Source organism: Euprymna scolopes, chromosome 27, assembly GCF_053919585.1.
Source record: "Euprymna scolopes isolate OS-2025 chromosome 27, ASM5391958v1, whole genome shotgun sequence".
NCBI classification, from domain to species: domain Eukaryota; kingdom Metazoa; phylum Mollusca; class Cephalopoda; order Sepiida; family Sepiolidae; genus Euprymna; species Euprymna scolopes.
This window is the reverse complement of record NC_136508.1, coordinates 90,527,973-90,545,358: the sequence shown is the minus strand read 5'-3', so window position 1 is coordinate 90,545,358 and position 17,386 is coordinate 90,527,973. Positions and strand designations below refer to the sequence as shown.

Genomic DNA, 17,386 nt, shown 5'->3' with positions numbered 1-17,386 from the left:
ACATGAAAAGAAACTCATTCTGAAACTTAACACCCACATCTTCGGTCTCAATAAAAATTTGGGACCGCTAAATGAGTACTCTTTTTATAAAAAATAGAAGCCTACCAAAGACATTTCCCCACGGGGCACTGGGCAGAGTGAGTATGCACAGTGAAAGAACGGTTTAGCATTTCTCAGTAGAAGGTAGTTTTTGTTTACGTAAGGTCTTATACATACATATATATATATATGATGAAAATAATGGAAATAGTATTCCGACAAAATAGAGAAATAAAAAGAAACAAACCGTATTATGTGTTCATCAATGTTTCGTCTTTATTTCGAGACTTCCTCTGGATGAATGAGATTAAGAAACAAAAAATACCAGTACAAAATATTTGAAAATGTTTCACGTGCACAGTGTGATGCAGTTCTATTTCAGAAAAACGGAAAAAGACGTTGGAAATTCAAAAAGGAGGGGGGGGGTTGGCACTGTTAAAGAGAGGGAAATATTAGTGACGTCATATAGTCGTTAATGTAATTTTAAAAATATGAACACAGTTAATATTCTTACTGGAAAAAAAGATACATCTGTTGAAATTCAAATATAGGTTTGTAACAGAAATGAAATGAGTGTTTTTTATGTAATTTATTGATTGAGATTATGTGTTAATTATTTGATTGAGATTATGTGTTAATTATTTGAATGGTGTGAGAAGGTTAACCTGTGTCTACAGTTAAATAATGTTCTTTTAATAAAAGTTTACTTATTAATGGCGCTATGTTATAGAAACCTGCACAGTGTTTAATTGTGCTTGAAATTGCGATAAGCGCAGATTCAAGAAGTCTCCGGCGCGGTTTATTTGAAATAAATTTAAATACTTTTGCTTGTTTAAATTCAAAGTTGTGATTATGCTGCAATGAATGAGAAAATAATGCACTTCAAGAATTGCTATTTTTTATATCTCTTTTATGTTCACTGAGCCTTTTTTTCCAATTTACGCTGAGTTTCACCAACGTATTTATGATGGCAATTATGGAAAGGAATAGTGTATATACCTCCATTGGAAACTGGTTTGTTATGGAGATGTTTCGTAGTTTTTAATATATGTCTTATGGTTAGTGATGTGGTTTGTACGATAGGAATTTCTAGTTTGTTTAGTGTGTTACACATTATTGTATTATTAGTGTGTGTAGGTAAAAGAAGATGTCTGTTTATGAGAGAAAGGTCTGGTGTGTATGATTTTTTATTATTATTTATTCTGGAAAATATTTGTGTGGCTTTCCTCTTAGCATTCAATATGAAATATGTCAGATATTGCAAGGTTTTCAAAATGTTTGTGAGATATTTGAATTCTTCGTCCAGATATTCAGGACTGCAAATTCTGAAAGCGCGTAAGAAATCAATTATCATCCCTGTTTTTATTTTATTATTATGGTGTGAGTAGAAATGTATGCAATCGTTTTTGTGTGTAGTTTTGCGGTGAACTTTGAAGGATAGTTTACTATTGGATTTTATAATAAGTATGTCTAGAAAAGGTAATGAGTTATTGTTTTCTGTTTCATAGGTAAACTTTATGGAAGGTTCGACTGAGTCTAATTTGTCTCTAATGATATTTATGCGCATATTTTCAGGAAGAAAAATTAAAATGTTATCAATGTATCTGAAATACTCTGTGTTTGGAGGTAATCTGAATTTGAAAGGACCAGATTCTAGGAATTCTAAGAAAAGGCAAGCTAATACTCCACTAAGAAGGTTACCCATAGGAAGACCAAAATTTTATTTATAGAAATTGTTATTGAAGTGAAAATAAGTCATGTTAGTTATAAGTCTAATGATTTTTATAAGAGTGTCGGGAGGAAAAGGTAAGCTAATGTTAGATTTTTTAAAATGTTTAAGGAGTAAATTCACGCATTTTTTAATGGGGACATTAGTATATAATGATGTTATATCTAAGCTGTGTATAGTTTTGTTTTGAACATTAATGTTTTTTATTTTGTTCAGTAAATCTCCGGAGTTCTTTATGTGGGAGGTGCTGATAGTGCCCAGTAGTGGAGTCAAAACGTTGGATATGGCACGTGCAATTTTGTGTGTTGCACTATCGATGCCGGATATTATAGGGCGCATAGGGATATCTGGTTTGTGAGTTTTGGGGATGCCATATAGTGACGGAACATTGGGGTGGTATTCAATGTATGACATCCAAGTTTTATCGTTTTTTATAAGTTTTTTATAAGATTGGTTGAAATTCTCAATACTTCGATTTACTGTCTTTAAATCAGTTTTGGTGTAAGCGTCGTTGTCTGCCAACAATGTGGAAACTTTTTCCAGGTATTCATCTTTTTCAATTAATACTATACCACCGCCTTCATCAGCTGGTGATATAATCAAGTTCTTGTTATTCGCTAGGTGTTTCAAAGAATCTAGCTATCTCTTAGGAAGTACAGTTTCATATGGATGAGTAACTGCAACAGAAATAACACACTGTATGAAACCTTTTTGAAAATCCGTATCTTCATGTTTGTAATTCTTCAAAATTGCGTCGGTGGTAATATTTGAATGTATGCCAGTTGCGAATTTTAGTCCGAAACTAAGGGCTTCAATTTCGGTGTCTGAGAGTACTTTGGTAGAAAGATTTTGTATTAGATCCGGGCGTCCTATAGCTCTCCATTTGCTGTCGGAAATTAATTTTGTAAGTTTATTATCCAGTTTGTGACAATGGCGGGTGCTGAATCTTTGAACTGATTTGTTTATATTTAAGAAAAAATTGTGTGTCATGGTGTAGTTCTGTAGTAGGTCGTTAGCTAATGTTTATATATATATATATATATATACACACATGAGTGTACATGTATATATAGATATATATTTGTATACATATACATATGTATAAATATAAATATAAATATATATATTTGTACACATATATATATATATATATATATATATATATATATATATATATATATATATATATACTCCTTTAAATTCGTTTTTCTTTTGTGTGCATAAATATTCATATTAAAAACCCTCTTTTCTATTTATTTAAAAAGAAAATACAATTTTGTTATATATGGGTTGTAGAATTGCATTCACTAGCAAAAGACCTAGCTAATTTGCATATTCTTTTAAACATTCATTTTACTTAATTCCCTATGAGTTGCTTCGGTTTTTGTAGCAGAATTAGCAGTAACCAAAATGAGAAATAGAGAGCTTACCTTTGATACGTCTGTTTTGGGCTGAGCGGAAGAGAAAGTTCTAAAATGGCGTCCATGGGCTTTTATTAGCGTTTACCCAATGTAATTATCGTTGAATCACGTCTGCTCTCGCGCGATTATGCAAATACGCTGTTCCCGGCCGCTATAAAGGCAGGACACTGGAAAGGAAAGTGAGCGTTCTGCAGATTGTGTGTAGGTGATTCTGGCGAGTGGATTGTGCTTGTTACGACCCACGTATCTGCGAGAAGCGAGTTTTTGTTCCGTCTGTTTTTAGTTGTATTTTTTTTTGTTTGTTTTGCCTACTACATTTTTGTTTCAAGCTATTTCGGCCTGGCTATGGCGAAGGTGCGGATAAGCAGCGATATTATCAAGCCATTCTCTGGCGAGGGAGACGTTGTAGCGTGGCTGAAAAAAGTGAGACTTGTCGCACAACTTCAGCAGGTGGATGATGTAGCAAGCCTGCTACCTTTATATCTGGAAGGTGATGCACTGGCCCTCTACATGGAAATGGAGGAGGACGATCTAAGAGAAATAGACCAGATTGAGGCCCGATTAAAGGAGGCATTTACCGACGACGCGTTTGCAGCATACAGAAAAATAACTATGGTTAGATGGGCTGGCGAACGTGTGGATGTTTACGCCAACAAAATCAGGCAGTTGGTTGGATTTGCCGGATTCACAGGAGATGGCTTAGAGAGACTCACAAAATTGACTTTCGTCACTGGGTTCCCTGATGCTATCTCAATTGCTCTTCAACAGGTGCCGAACATCAAAGTCCTGACCATGGGGGAACTAATGTCGAGAGCAAGAATTTTGACGACGACTGGGGAACACAATCAGGACGTGGTTGCGGCCACACGCTCACCCAACAACTACAGGGCCCAGAATATTCCTGTTAGTGTGACCTGTTTCAAGTGCAATACGAAAGGCCACTTTGCAAAGGACTGTCGAAAACGTGGAACATGCTGTTACCGTTACGGTGAGAGTGGACACTGAGCTCGGAATTGCTCGGGAAACAAGCACGGGGAGGACGCATAAGCACCAGTCTCCTTCCCCACCAAGATGCGAGCACGACGCTCCCGGTGATAAGCATCCATGTTGATGGGACGCGATGTTTGGCGCTATTGATACAGGATGCTCTAGGACTATTTTACATGCAGACCAGTGTCGGTCTTGGAGAAAAATGAACATAAATGTCAAAACGATTGGTGGAATGTCCCATGCGTGCTGCGGTGTTGGAGCGGTCTCTGTGTCCACTGACGAAGGTGTGCCTGCCAGAATCGATGTGTTGGTGGTGTGTGGCAAACCGCTGGGGTTTGACTTACTTCTAGGGATCGGCGCCATAAAAGCTCTGGGCGGTGTCGTTGTCAACCCTTAAAGAATCAGTGCGGCTGGGCGACAGGAAAAATATTAAATGCGCAGCCATTTCTATTAATGAACCGGATTTCACCGCCACCTTTGATCATCAAAACCGAACGTGGACCGCATCGTGGAAGTGGTCTAAGGACCACCCCCCTGAAAGACTACACAATCGAGTGTCAGAATACCCAGTGCCGGGAGAAATCCGTTAAGAATACACGCAGGAGCTCCGCACCTGGATAGATAATGGTTGGCTCATGCCGTACCGAGAGAATAAATTGGGACCTCCCAAAGGCCTAATTCCCCTGATGGCTGTGATGCAGCAGAACAAAGCCAAAGTGCACCCGGTAATGGACTACTGGGAGCTAAATCATTACGTAGACGCGTTTACGGCCAACGTAGATGTTTGTGCGGCTAAGCTGTGCAAATGGAGACAAAAAGGTGCTAACATGTCTCTACTGGACCTCAGGAGAGCATACCTACAAGTCCAGGTCCATGAGACACTGTGGCCATACCAGACTGTGGAAATCGATGGGAAAAAATATTGCCTGACCCGTCTGGGGTTCGGTTTGAATGTGGCTCCCCTGATCATGAGAGCAATTGTCAGCAAAGTATTGTCTCAGGAAGAAGTTGTAAGCTGTGCAGCATCTGCTTACATCGATAACATTTTTGTCAACGAGGACGTGGTGCCCGCAACCCATGTAAGAGAACACCTAGTGCAGTTCGGGTTGGAGTGCAAGAACCCGGAGCGGTTGAAGGACGGTGCACGGGTGCTGGGATTGGCGGTCTGGATGGAACACAGTGAACTACGGTGGAAGCAAGGAAATGCAATTCCAGAGGCTCCCAGTATTGTTACGTGACGAACAATCTTTTCCCTGTGTGGTCGACTTGTCGGGCACTTTCCGGTGTGTGGTTGGCTTCGTGTGGCTTGTGGAATACTTAGAAGGAGAGTAAGTTCGGTAATGAAGGGCTGGGATGATGAAGCAAGGGACGCTGTACTGCATCATATGATGTTCGAAACCTTGGAATCTGTGCAGCAGAATGATCCAGTCCGGGGAAATTGGTGTGTGGATGGCAAAGAGCTGAATGTATGGGTCGATGCTAGCTCCCTAGCAATTGGTGCAGCCTTGGAGATGCGTGAAACTGTGTTGGAGGATGCATGTTGGCTGCGACCTGAAGGTGACTCTCAACATATCAACTTAGCTGAGCTGGATGCCGTATTGAAAGGTATCAATTTGGCTCTACAGTGGCAGAGCAAAGTGCTACACATAAAGACAGATTCTGTCTGCGTATACCATTGGGTCTCGGACACGCTAACTGGAACGGCGCGAGTGCGCACCAAAGCAGCAAGCGAGATGCTTATTAGGAGGTGACTAAGCACTCTAAAGGAGCTTGTGAAAGAGTACGGGCTGACAGTGGACGTGACGCTGGTTCCATCAGCACGAAACATTGCTGACCGTTTGACACGAGTACCACAGACGTGGTTTGAGGCAATGAAAAAGAAAAACGGGCTTGACCCGGTGATAGGCGCGGTTCACACAGACGAGCTGGATGAGAGTCAAATCATGGCTATTCACAAAGGTAGTGGACATCCGGGGGTGCGATACACTACCTACTTCTTCAGGAGAAGTTGCCAACCACGACAAAAGCAACCGTTAAAACGGTCATACGGAAATGTGAGGAATGTCAGTCCATTGACCCAGCGCCAGTCATGTGGGAAAAGGGAAAGCTGGAAGTTAACGAGAATTGGCAAAGAATTGGAATGGATATCACGCATTATGGCACCTTCCATTTTTTAACTCTAACAGACTGTGGTCCATCGCGTTTCTCCATTTGGAGGAAATTGGCAAGGCAGGACTCAGCAAGCGTGATCCATCAGTTGGAAACAGTGTTCCTCGAGCGTGGCTCACCGCATGAAATCCTTTTAGACAATGACACGGCTTTCTGCAGCAACGCATTCCAAGCATTTGCACATAAATGGGGAGTTCACTTGCGATTCCGTTGTGCTTACGCTCCAGCCAGGAATGGCATAGCGGAGCGATGTCACCGTACAGTGAAACGAATAGCGGCTAGAATGCGCTGTCCCATACAGGAAGCTGTCTGCTGGTATAACATCACACCAAGAGACGACACATCTCCCTTCACTGCGCCTGCCAACAGGATTTATTGATATGAAATTTGAGTAAAGGAGACCAATCTCGCAACTGCGTCCGCAGATCCTAAGGACAGCTCTTACCAGGTTGGAGATCGCGTGTGGGTCAAAAGACCGCAAAATCGATGTACCACGAGGTTCAGCAAGGGTGAGGTGACCAAGGTAATCACCCCTCAATCGATTTTGGTGGACGGTGTGCCTCGCCACGTGAAAGATCTGCGCCCTCGCCATTATGTTTTTTCATCGGAGGAAGAAGAAGACAGTACAATGTCTTCTGAACGAGCAGAGAGTATAATGCAGGATGATGGAGAGCCATATAATACACATACTGAAGAAGCGGAAGAGGGACCACCCGTCTTGCCTTTACGAAGGAGTAACCGACAAAGATGGATACTGCCTCCCTGTCCCTGCCCTGATTGTGAAACACCGCCTATGGAACAGACTGGCGGCAATAACGGTGGTAATGAGGAAGATGACAAGGAGGAAGTGCTGCCTCCGCTTCTTCGAAGAAGCACCCGGCAAAGAAGACTGCCTCCATGCCCCGTTTGTGATCATGAGATCAGGGGGGAGTGTAGCAGAATTAGCAGTAACCAAAATGAGAAATAGAGAGCTTACCTTGGATACATCTGTTTTGGGCTGAGCGGAAGAGAAAGTTCTAAAATGGCGTCCATGGGCTTTTATTAGCGTTTACCCAATGTAATTATCGTTGAATCACGTCTGCTCTCGCGTGATTATGCAAATACGTCGTTCCCGGCCGCTATAAAGGCAGGACACTGGAAAGGAAAGCGAGCGTTCTGCAGATTGTGTGCAGGTGATTCTGGCGAGTGGATTGTGCTTGTTACAGCCCACGTGTCTGCGAGAAGCAAGTTTTTGTTCCGTCTGTTTTTAGTTGTATTTTTTTTTGTTTGTTTTGCCTACTACATTTTTATTTCAGTTTTCTAATGAGATAATCATCTTTAGTTAATTATTCATGCAGATACTCTACATGATTTATACTTGCATAATATTTGTGTAAAAAGTTTATAGTGAACACAAAATTGTTTCCATATATATTTATGTATTTTCTATCTATCTATACTCCTATAAATTCGTATTTTTGTGTGTGTGTGTGTATTGATTGATATTTATATTAAAACCCCCTTTCTATTTATTTAAAAAGAAAATACAATGTTCATATATATGGGTTGTGGAATTGCATTCACTAGCAAAAGATCTCGCCTATTTGCATATTCTTTTAAACATTCATTTTAATCAATTCGCTATTAGTTTATTCGGTTTTCTTATGGGATGATCATTTTTCGTTAACTATTACGTGTAATTATATTAATGCAGATATTCTACACGATTTATAATTGCATAATATTTGCGTAAAAAGTTTATAGTAAATATAAAAAATGTTTCCATATATATTTATGTACACGTATATATTTTTGTTTAACAAATTTTGCCTATCTAACTCCTCCTAGAGTTTTTGGTCTAATGACAGGAAACTTCATATATAAGGTATTTGAATGCATGCGAACCTTTATATTTGTGTTTTACTCGGGAAAAATCGGTGTGTGAAAATTAAAAAAAAAATAAATTTGCCAGGTGAAGGTCGAACGCTGGCATTACGAATGCATAATGTAGTAGCTATTGGTTCATGTTTTAATTTTTAGCCTTGCATTAAAAATGAGTTCATAGCCCAGTCATTGACGACAGAGCCAAAAATAAATCAATGTATATCAAATAAGGATGAACGTTCTGGTTTCAATTTTCGGTGGTGGCGCACAAGTCTTCTTTTTTTTTTTTTTTTAAACTTTTTCAATTATTACTATGTATTGCATCCGATCTATCTATCTATCTATAAAAGTGAAAGTGTCTGTGTACATTTCCCTATGCAACAGCTCTGTCAATTTTTAGTCTACAGACTCGAAATTTAATATACAGGAAACTGAGATTTGGGAAAATCTTTGTAATCAGTTTTCGGCCATAAATTTTGCTGTTAAGGGGTCAAAATTCAACGATTTGACCTTTGAGAACTCTACCAAACTCCTCCGACAATTTTGGGTATAAACACTTGAAATTTTAGATATAGGTTCCTTGGACATGTATCTAACTTAATAACTTGATTTGAGCCCAAAACAATAAATGTTAAGGGGTCATAATAAGGGTCAAAGTTTTATAAAAAAATTGACCGCTGCGGTCTCTACCATATTACTCAGACAATTTCTGGTCTAAACATTTGAAATTTGACATAAAGGGTAATCAGAGATAGGGCAAGTTTTTTAATCGGTTTGGGTTGAAAATTTTATTTACCAATATATAAATGTATGTATGTATGTTTGCATGTCTGCCTAAAACTTTCGGCAGAGGCGACGGATGTTCACAAGATCAGTATCGTTTTTAAGCTTGACCTTTCAGATGACAAATATCGAAAAATTGGCTAAAAACATTATTTTCTTCACCTTCAACTGGGCACTTTTCGCCGATATTGTTGAAAGTCATCCTCACTTTTCGATTGTCCAAGCTTAATTCAAACCTACATCATTTCCGGTTTGGCAGTGGTCGTAACAGCAAAGACGTCACGTTTTTTTCCCCATTCTTTTCCTCCTTCGCGGTACGGATTCGAGCCTGCCTTCCTACTACCACTTCTATTTTTTTTTTATTGCTCCAAACACCCGGGCAATGCTGGGCTGAAATGCTGGTATAAATATATAAATATATAAATATATATGTGAATCTTCTTCTGATGAGAAGGAGTGTATTCCTTCGAAACTCCGCGGATTAAGGACTATCCATTTATCTAGTGTTTCCTTTTCAGATTAAATATGTTTTTAACTCATTTCAAAGTGTTTTTTAACATATTTTATTAACTGTTTGCTCATAAATATACACACACACACATATATATATATATATATATATATATATATATATATATATATATATATATATATATAAAGAAGAGAAAGCACAGAATAGTTAACACAGCCTACAACCTCCCAATGTTAAAAATTGTTTTCTAAGTAGTAACATTATTTAGAAATTCATTCGTAACAATCTTAGGGCGTTGTTAAATATTTTATTCTCTCATTTTGCTTACCAATCGCCGACTATTTTCAATTCTATGAAAACTTTCAAGTAACATAATGTATACTTACAACGACCTGATACAATTTGGCTTTGTTTTAAGTCAAAATGAATCTTTTGCTGTCTTACAATTTTCATTCAATTACAAGGAAGACGTTTGAGAAAAAGTATACGCTGAAATTACCCGGTATTTTGAAAATGTACAAAATAATAACGAATCTCTAATCAAATATTTATTAATTTTAAAAGAATCAGAATCTAAAATGGGAATCGTATCAGAATCAAGAAAATTTTTGGAATTGACCCTTCACTAATAAATCTATTATATGTTTTACTCGAATACCTTGTCTTTTTCTTTTCCAGTCTTAAAAGGCCTGTTCAGAAAGGAAGGTTTCCTTCCCTGAGAAATACAAGCCTTTTTGTTATTAATTTATTTACAATCAATTATCCAGTAGGCGGCTCTTGTCATGGTTTCAACCAAATAAAAAAAACATTAATCAACAAAAAGAATCAAATTCACAGCATATACATCACAGCTGACATCCCTCCGGCATGTACATCGACACAAATAATTATCCCATCGAACACATCCATGACTTTATCAGCTTCAATTTGATATGGACAAGTAAACATAACCCCTCAGACAGATGGCTCTCGTTTTTTTTGTTTAGGCCTCTTGATTCCTTTGGGAACATTGGGCTACAACGATGCTCCTTCAATGAACCTGGTTCTGGCTGATCCTCTTCAGTTCAGCCCATGTCATTCCAGCAGCCCTGGGCAACCTCCATGCTTTTTTCCATGTCTGTCTCAGGCGGCTAATTTTACGCTTGCTTTGCGGTTTCCATTCAAGGGCCTGTTTGGTGATGTTGAATGCAGGCTTCTGCAAGGTATGGCCAATCCAGTTCCATTTTCGTTTTGTGATCCATTAGGGTTTCGGTTGGTTTTGCCCCACAGTTGTTCATTGGAGATAATCTCTGGTCATCTGATGTTTAGAATGTTTCTGAAACATCTGTTGGTGAATGTCTGGAGTTTGTGGGTGTTGGTCTTGGTCACTTTTCACGTTTCTGAGCCATAGTGTACAACCGACTTCACATTGGTGTTGAAAATTCGGATCTTATTTCGGAGTGAGAGGGCTGTTGTTCTTCAGATTGGTCTTAAGATGCTGAAGGCGTGTCTGACTTTGCTTATTTGGCGCTTGATGTCCTCATCTGTTCCTCCATCCCTGCTGACAACACTGCCCAGGTATAAAAACTTGTCAACTTCTCTAATGTTCTCTTGTTGCACTAAATCTTGCCTTCTGTTATTTACTCTCATGACCTCTGTCTTCCTAATGTTGATCTGGAGTCCAGTCTTTTCAGCTTCCTCTGCCACATGGCATAACTTCTCCTGCACATCTTGAAACCTGTGTGAAAGGAGAGTGATGTCATCTGCATAGTCCAGGTCCTCCATCTGTTTGGTAAAATTCCACTGGATACCTGTCCTCTGCCCCAGGGTGGATTGTTTCATGACCTAGTTGACCACCACCAGAAATATTATCGGTGAGAGCATGTAACCTTGACGGACACCGGTTTGTATGGTGAAGGGTTCCATCAGTTTCCCATCATGGATCACTTAACAGATGGCATCCTCATACATCTGTTGCATGATGGTGACAAACTTTGGAAGAAATCCATACTGATGCAACAGTCTCCAGATGACCTCTCTATCGATGCTGTCAAATGCCTTCTGGAATTTAACAAAAACTGCACATAAAGTGGTCTGCCACACCCGGCACTGCTCAATGATGATGCGCATGGTTGTGATGGGGTCCGTGCATGAGCGGTCCTGTCAGAAGCCAGCCTGTTCGTCTTGAGGGGTCTTGTCTAAGGCTATCTTCAGCCTCTCGAGAATGATTCTGCTCAGTATTTTGCCTGGTATGGATAGCAGCATGATTTCTCTCCATTTATTACGAGATGAGAGATCACCTTTTTTTGGCAGGTTTACAAGGTGTCCTCGTTTCCAATCCATTGGTACACGTTCTTGTTGTCAAGATCTTGATGAGAAGGGGGTGCAGCATCTCAGTTGAGGTCTGGATATCAGCCTTCAGTACTTCATGTGGTATTCTGTCAAGACCTGCTGACTTGCTTGACGAGGGATTTTATGGCCTTGATGATCTCTGCCTTGCTGAGAGGGTTGGTGTTGATGTCCAGGAGCTGGGTTGGTGGTGGGATGTCTGATGGGGTGGATGATGCTGGTCTGTTGAGCGTCTCCTTGAAATGCTCTGCCCATCTTGCTCTCTGCTCATCTTCTGTTGCAATGGCATTCCCATTCTGGTCTTTCACAGGGTGGCTTGGGTTGCTGTTTTTCCCGGAGAGTGTTCTGGTGATTTCATATAGTCTCAATGTTACATTGGTCTGCTGCAGTTTCTGCCTCTATGAACCTTCTCTTGTCTCTATGTGCATTGTGTTTCACTTCCTTGTTTGTCTCCTAGCATTGCACCTGTAGTTCTTGTTTCTCTACCAAATAATTGGTTAATAGTTTCTTTCAAGTTAGTTCTCTCTGTGATGAGTGCCCAGGTGTCTGTTGTCAGCCATTCTTTGTGCTTCTTCGTCTTCTTGCCCAGGACTGTTTTGCATGTTATCTTCCAGGTCTCTTGAAAACTACTCCACTACTCTTCAGTTGTCTTTTCCTGTAGATGATCAAGCACACTGAACTTGTTTTGTAGTTCTGTCCTGAATTCCTCTGCCTTTTCTTTTAAGTTGTGGACATTGAACTTGTGTGCTGGTCTTGCTTGGTCTTTGTAGGCCCTCAGCTTTGTTCTCACTACTGGCACAGCCAGGTGGTGGTCTGATGCCATGTCTGCACCTCGCTTTATCCTGACATCATGCAGGCTTTGTCTCCACTTTCGTCTGATTGTGACATGATCAATTTGGTTCTCTGTCTTTCCATTGGAGAAAACCCATGTGGTCTTGGGGGAAAATGTGGAAAAAGGGCTCCCCCAATGACCCGGTCGTTGAAAGTGCAGAATTCAGTGAACATCTCTCCATTCTCGTTCCATTCTCTAGTGCCATGTGTGCCCATGATAAGGTCCTTGTCCATGCCAACCTTGGCATTCAAATCCCCCATCAAAGTCTTCATGTCTCTCTTTGGTGTTCTGTCCACAATTGCCTGAATTTGCTACTAAAACTCATCATTGTCTTCAATATCCACTGCGTTAACAGGAGCGTAACACTGTATTATAGTGCTTTCTTGAAGATACAGGTTCCCAGGACAATAATGCCTGCGTTGCCTCGGGCGTCATCAGCAGCACTATACCCTACATGTGTGATTGGCCTTCTTCTTGTCCACTCGTCAGTCTTGTTCTTCCACTGCCATTCCATTGGGTTTCACACAGTCCTAAGATCTTAAGATTGTATCTGTGCATCTCACTACGCATGTCTTGCCTGTCTCATAAAGGGTTCTGATGTTCCAAGACCCTATTCTGGTCTTGGCCTTAGCTGTCAGATGGGTTGTCCATGCACTGGCTTACTGGAAACTTTCACCTGCTCGCGTCATGAACTCTACTAGAGATGACTTTTCCCAGACTAAGAAGTCCACAGATGATGCCGTTGTGGTTTCTGTAACTTTCTTTCCTTTACAGAATTGGGTTGTTGGCCCTATTCTAACCCCCAACCTGGAGGACCAATGAGTGCTCTTAGTTTGATCTCTACCTTTCAACCTGTCTGGCTTGGGTGATGCTACCAGGAGACGAATCTCCTGCCAGCATAGCTATCTGGGTCCTAGAGACACGCAAGCCCCCTAACCACACCAAGGTTGCACTCACAACAAATAATTATCCCATGGAACACTGTAAGAGTACGATTACCACTCGGGTACATTCACAACTTTATCAGCTTCATTTTGATACAGACAAGTAAACATAACCCCCAGATAGATGGCTCCCTACAGTACATTAAAACATGAAAACAAACATCAATCAAAAATGAAGAACAAAAATGACGATTAATGCTGAGAGTCACTTGTCTACTACGATGTCTGCTGGATAAGTATAAATACTGCAGGCTTTTTAACAAGCAGTCAGAAACGACTGGATCGCCTGGCGGTGAGGTTCGTCCTGTCAGTAGCTTAACCCACTGCAGCAACAGCAGTCATGCCACAACAGAACGGGTTAGACTACCTCCTCTCTCGACAGAAGCCTAACCCAGTAGCAGCAGCAGCCACCTGCTCACTTAATACTAGCACCTCAACATCGCAGCAGCCGCTGGCTAGCCATCGTCGACTCACACCAGACGACACATGCACCTACCTTTCTTCGCTGAAAAGCCATTGTCTATCTTTGTGAAATCGACTCCTCCTCCCCAGCACCTTCCTGCAACTTGAACGGCACCATTCTGCAGTTTCCAACACCCTTTCATAGCAAGCCTGCACCTTTCTGCAATTTCCAGCATCCGTGCATAGCAAGCCCGCATCTTCCTGCAGTTTCCAGCTACGACTATAAAGCGGCTTCAGTTCGAACACAAGCAATATTTCAACTCTCAACCTAACACCTTCGACTTCCTTTATTTATTTTTCAGAAAATAAACCTGGACGGATTTATATTCGTTCACGACTGTATCAAATGCGTTTGTCATCTCTTCTTGGTAATGTTGTTCGTCTCTTTCTTGTCTGTCTCATCTTTTAGTTGTAGGGTCGATTCCCACTGACTGTCAGCTCCACAACAAATCCCTATATTATATTTCAAGCGTTGACCGACGCTCACACTTGAACAAATATTGAAAACTATAACAACATCTGAAGACGTCCCAAGGATTATTCCCACCGTCATGCGATGTTTAACAAAATAAGAAAAAATTAAATTAAATAAAACGTGGATTTTCCTGATGAAGAATTTATTATAATTTGAAAGATTGAATTTGTTTTTATAAATAAATATATTCATTTATTTAAAAAAAAATGTCTGCACTTGTTTTAGTCTTAGTACTTAATTACTTAAAAAATTGCTAGGTTTATTTATGGTGTCTTTTACATATAAAAAAAAACACCCAATACTTTTGCTGATGAGACTTTGTTTAAAAAAAAAACTATATATTAAAATTATTGTCCGTGGCTTAATGTCTATCACAATAAAAACATCGTTTCCGAAATGATCGTACAAATTATTGACTTTGTTGTTATTCTTTCTTATGAAACAGATTTTTAATTTTTAATTCTAATGTGAATTTTAAATTATCAATCACATTACTAAATATTAAAGTAGCTCTAGGATATTTGCCTATCGAGCTTATTATATATCTGAATTACAACGAGCACTGTTCTTTTCTTGTATTAAATTAGTAATTTTACTATCACATTAAAATACACTCTGCTCTTTTGACTACTGTTCTAACCCCCTTTATATATATATATATATATATATATATATATATATATATATATATATATATATATATATATATATATATAGTTGGTAAAACTGGTAATTAGTAAAAACTTGAAGAGAGTGCTCAATACTATTGCAGAGCAAATATGTGTTTTATTTTTTTATTACCGTTTTATCTGTTTGGTTACATATGTTTCAGATGTTGGACCATGTTTACGATCCGACAGCTTCGTCAGGCCTCGCAGAAGTGGTTGTTAGTTATTGGGAAAAAGGTGTTTTTAAGAAAAGAAAGAAAGAAAGAAAAGGGCAGAGGCGGGGGTTGACATTATTTCAGTTTTGAAGGTTAAAGATACATTCGATTGTATTGTGTGTGTGGGGGTAGCAGATTCAGGTAGGCGTGAGTGGAGATATATGGATATAGGTAGAGGGAGGTGGAGAGAGGATGATAAAGAGAAAAGTGAGGGGATAAGGAGAGAGGGGGAGAAAGTTTCAATATTTTGGTTTTAGATTTTACTGGCTTTTGGTTTTTCAGCAAGGTATATTAAATAGATGGGAGAGGGAGAGAGAGGGGAAGAGAGGGAGAGCGAGAGGGAAAGAGAGGGAGAGAGAGAGAGAGAGAAGGAAAGGGTTAGTGTAGATGTCATTTTTTTTGACAAGTAGGGGTTTCGTTTAAATGTTCGTAGTCGTTACACGTCGGCTTGTCCATTGCCGTTTATAATAGTTTTTTTTTTATTACATAGGTTAATGCACGCGCACATTCGCATACATACATATACATACATAGGTACACTTCTAGGCATCCACATACAGACACATACGTACATGCATATATATATAAACAAAGTAAATGCAGCATACATGGGTTCATAAGTAGACATACACATATATATACACAACTCTTATACATATGTACACTCACAAAAATATATAGGCACATATACACACATATATGCATATATATATATATATACACACACGCCCACTTATATACATATATGTGGAGATAAGGTCTCCAGTAAGAAGTAGATGTACATACACACATACATACATCCATATGCATCTACTCTTACACACGTATATGCAATTACATAAATATAGATATTAATAAATGTTAATAAAAATATATAAGCATGTAGACATATATAGACACACATACACAATTATATATATATATATATATATATATATACACACACATATGTTCATATATATACAGACATGCCCATATTTATACTAAGTAAATAAGGTAACGACAAATAGACATTAATAGATAAATAAATAAAAATAATAATACAAAATAATATATATATACTAGAAAGAATATATATGATACTAGAAAATTGATTGGCTAACTAAAATCTCAATAGAAGGTGCGTATATAAAACCGAAAGACAGCCACAAAATTCGCGTATAAGCCTGAAGAGTCCTAGAGTGGATGAAATGTGGCATATTCAGTGTAGCTTAATCGCCATATATATTTTATAACTTACTATATATATATATATATATATATATATATATATATATATATATATATATATATTTGGCGAGATTATTTATCCCATGGATCGATCAGTAGAACTGCTGACTGTCAATGCGATGGTTCTAGGTTCAATCCTCGGCTTGGGAGAGATGCTAGTCTAGCGGCACTGATGAGTTGTGATACAACGAAACATGACTGTATGTCGATGACTACAAATATATATATATATATATAGTAAAGCTTAATACGGTTGGGATTAAATTTTCTATATATAAATACTGTTATTTATATTAGTTTGAAGTTTACCAGGTAAACACTATATCCTTTTGTTTTCATTAAATATATATGCATATATATATATATATATATATATATATATATATATATATATATATATATATATATTGAAATGTTCATTATTTTAAAAATGCTGCGAAGAGCATATTGATCCTGCTGAAAAAGCTAAAAGCAAAACAAAAAAAAATATTTTCAAATTAAGTTGGACGTCGATTGCGTCTTTTGTCAGTTGAACAGAATCATCTTATGTGAGTAAAGGATTTTTTTTATTACTTCAAAACTGCTGCGAAGAGCATATCGATCCTGGTGATGAAAAGTATTTGAATCTCCGCAAATGCCAACCTTACGTCACAGCTTGTGCGGAAATTATAACAGTATAGGATAAGCTCAACAGGTTATACCGTCGGATGAAAGAAACACTCACTTCAGACCTAAATCGTGGCAGAATGAGGAGATAGTCTATGGT

The 17,386-nt window shown here is 38.8% G+C and overlaps 1 protein-coding gene across 4 annotated transcripts in view; it reads right to left on the bottom strand.

Moving 5' to 3' along the window:
• LOC145248972 (beta-galactosidase-1-like protein 2) overlaps positions 1-17,386 on the bottom strand; it is a 1,883,914-nt gene that overhangs the window by 43,364 nt on the left and 1,823,164 nt on the right. The window lies entirely within an intron of this gene.